Source organism: Hippichthys cyanospilos, chromosome 9 (genome assembly GCF_059441005.1).
Source record: "Hippichthys cyanospilos isolate Australia breed blue-spotted pipefish chromosome 9, RoL_Hcya_1.0, whole genome shotgun sequence".
In the NCBI taxonomy this organism is placed as follows: domain Eukaryota; kingdom Metazoa; phylum Chordata; class Actinopteri; order Syngnathiformes; family Syngnathidae; genus Hippichthys; species Hippichthys cyanospilos.
In genome coordinates, this window is record NC_142377.1 from 3,402,501 (window position 1) to 3,405,000 (window position 2,500).

The following is a 2,500-nucleotide window of genomic DNA, read 5'->3' on the forward strand; positions in this document are numbered from 1 at the left end:
GCTAAGCTTCCGAGATCAGACGAGATCAGGCGTTCTCAGGGTAGTATGGCCGTAAGCTGTCACAAAAACTAAAAAGTCTTGCTTTATAAGAGGCAAAAGAAGGGTGTGAACCATTTAAAACAAACCAATTTGTAAGAGATATCTCTGGTCCTATTTGGAAAATGTGTAAAAGCTTACAGCACCTGGTATTCCCAGGCGGTCTCCGAGTCCAAGTACTAAACAGGCCCGACCTTGCTAAGCTTCCGAGATCAGACGAGATCGGGCGTTGTCAGGGTAGTGTGGCCGTAAGCGGTTACAAAAACTAAAAATTCATGCGTTATAAGAGGCAAAAGAAGGGTGTGAACCATTTAAAACAAACGAATTTGTAAGAGATATCTCTGGTCCTATTTGGAAAATGTGTAAAAGCTTACAGCACCTGGTATTCCCAGGCGGTCTCCCATCCAAGTACTGACCAGGCCCGACCTTGCTAGGCTTCCGAGATCAGACGAGATCGGGCGTCCTCAGGGTAGTATGGCCGTAAGCGCTTACAAAAACTAAAAATTCATGCTTTATTAGAGGCAAAAAAAGGGTGTGAACCATTTAAAACAAACCAATTTGTAAGAGATATCTCTGGTCCTATTTGGAAAATGTGTAAAAGCTTACAGCACCTGGTATTCCCAGGCGGTCTCCGAGTCCAAGTACTAAACAGGCCCGACCTTGCTAAGCTTCCGAGATCAGGCGAGATCTGGCGTTCTCAGGGTAGTATGGCCGTAAGCGGTTATAAAAGAAGGGTTTGAACCAGTTAAAACAAATCATTTTGTAAGAGACATTTCTGGTCCTATTTGGAAAATGTGTAAAAGCTTACAGCACCTGTTATTCCCAGGCGGTCTCCCATCCAAGTACTAATCAGGCCCAACCTTGCTAAGCTTCCGAGATCAGTCGAGATCGGGCGTTCTCAGGGTAGTATGGCCGTAAGCTGTCACAAAAACTAAAAAGTCTTGCTTTATAAGAGGCAAAAGAAGGGTGTGAACCATTTAAAACAAACCAATTTGTAAGGGATATCTCTGGTCCTATTTGGAAAATGTGTAAAAGCTTACAGCACCTGTTATTCCCAGGCGGTCTCCCATCCAAGTACTAATCAGGCCCAACCTTGCTAAGCTTCCGAGATCAGACGAGATCAGGCGTTCTCAGGGTAGTATGGCCGTAAGCTGGCACAAAAACTAAAAAGTCTTGCTTTATAAGAGGCAAAAGAAGGGTGTGAACCATTTAAAACAAACCAATTTGTAAGAGATATCTCTGGTCCTATTTGGAAAATGTGTAAAAGCTTACAGCACCTGTTATTCCCAGGCGGTCTCCCATCCAAGTACTAATCAGGCCCAACCTTGCTAAGCTTCCGAGATCAGACGAGATCGGGCGATTTCAGGGTAGTATGGCCGTAAGCTGTCAGAAAAACTAAAAAGTCTTGCTTTATAAGAGGAAAAAGAAGGGTGTGAACCATTTAAAACAAATCAATTTGTAAGAGATATCTCTGGTCCTATTTGGAAAATGTGTAAAAGCTTACAGCACCTGGTATTCCCAGGCGGTCTCCGAGTCCAAGTACTAAACAGGCCCGACCTTGCTAAGCTTCCGAGATCAGACGAGATTGGGCGTTGTCAGGGTAGTGTGGCCGTAAGCGGTTACAAAAACTAAAAATTCATGCGTTATAAGAGGCAAAAGAAGGGTGTGAACCATTTAAAACAAACGAATTTGTAAGAGATATCTCTGGTCCTATTTGGAAAATTTGTAAAAGCTTACAGCACCTGGTATTCCCAGGCGGTCTCCCATCCAAGTACTAACCAGGCCTTACCTTGCTAGGCTTCCGAGATCAGACGAGATCGGGCGTCCTCAGGGGAGTATGGCCGTAAGCGCTTACAAAAACTAAAAATTCATGCTTTATAAGAGGCAAAAAAAGGGTGTGAACCATTTAAAACAAACCAATTTGTAAGAGATATCTCTGGTCCTATTTGGAAAATGTGTAAAAGCTTACAGCACCTGGTATTCCCAGGCGGTCTCCGAGTCCAAGTACTAACCAGATGTAGTATGGCCGTATGCGCTTACAGAATCTAAAAATTCATGCTTTATAAGAGGCAAAAGAAGGGTAGTATGGCCGTAAGCTGTCACAAAAACTAAAAAGTCTTGCTTTATAAGAGGCAAAAGAAGGGTGTGAACCATTTAAAACAAACCAATTTGTAAGAGATATCTCTGGTCCTATTTGGAAAATGTGTAAAGGATTACAGCACCTGGTATTCCCAGGCGGTCCCCCATTCAAGTACTAACCAGGCCCGACCTTGCTAAGCTTCCGAGATCAGGTGAGATCGGGCGTTCTCAGGGTAGTATGGCCGTAAGCTGTCACAAAAACTAAAAATTCATGCTTTATAAGAGGCAAAAAAAGGGTGTGAACCATTTAAAACAAACCAATTTGTAAGAGATATCTCTGGTCCTATTTGGAAAATGTGTAAAAGCTTACAGCACCTGTTATTCC

General features: G+C 43.1%; 1 non-coding gene and 10 pseudogenes across 1 annotated transcript; all 11 read right to left on the reverse strand.

The window, feature by feature from the left end:
- LOC148417941 (5S ribosomal RNA) overlaps positions 1 to 57 on the reverse strand; it is a 119-nt pseudogene extending 62 nt beyond the window's left edge.
- A 113-nt stretch (positions 58 to 170) lies between these two features.
- Positions 171 to 290, reverse strand: LOC148417942 (5S ribosomal RNA; annotated as a pseudogene).
- Positions 291 to 403: 113 nt separating this feature from the next.
- Positions 404 to 522, reverse strand: LOC148417943 (5S ribosomal RNA; annotated as a pseudogene).
- A 113-nt stretch (positions 523 to 635) lies between these two features.
- LOC148417944 (5S ribosomal RNA) lies at positions 636 to 755 on the reverse strand (annotated as a pseudogene).
- Positions 756 to 837: 82 nt separating this feature from the next.
- On the reverse strand, positions 838 to 956 carry LOC148417945 (5S ribosomal RNA; annotated as a pseudogene).
- Positions 957 to 1,069: 113 nt separating this feature from the next.
- LOC148417946 (5S ribosomal RNA) lies at positions 1,070 to 1,188 on the reverse strand (annotated as a pseudogene).
- A 113-nt stretch (positions 1,189 to 1,301) lies between these two features.
- LOC148417947 (5S ribosomal RNA) lies at positions 1,302 to 1,420 on the reverse strand. The gene has a single exon (XR_015866732.1). It is a non-coding gene; the product is annotated as a 5S ribosomal RNA (ribosomal RNA).
- Positions 1,421 to 1,533: 113 nt separating this feature from the next.
- LOC148417948 (5S ribosomal RNA) lies at positions 1,534 to 1,653 on the reverse strand (annotated as a pseudogene).
- A 113-nt stretch (positions 1,654 to 1,766) lies between these two features.
- LOC148417949 (5S ribosomal RNA) lies at positions 1,767 to 1,885 on the reverse strand (annotated as a pseudogene).
- Positions 1,886 to 2,246: 361 nt separating this feature from the next.
- Positions 2,247 to 2,365, reverse strand: LOC148417950 (5S ribosomal RNA; annotated as a pseudogene).
- A 113-nt stretch (positions 2,366 to 2,478) lies between these two features.
- The window catches only part of LOC148417951 (5S ribosomal RNA), a 119-nt pseudogene continuing 97 nt past the window's right edge, over positions 2,479 to 2,500 (reverse strand).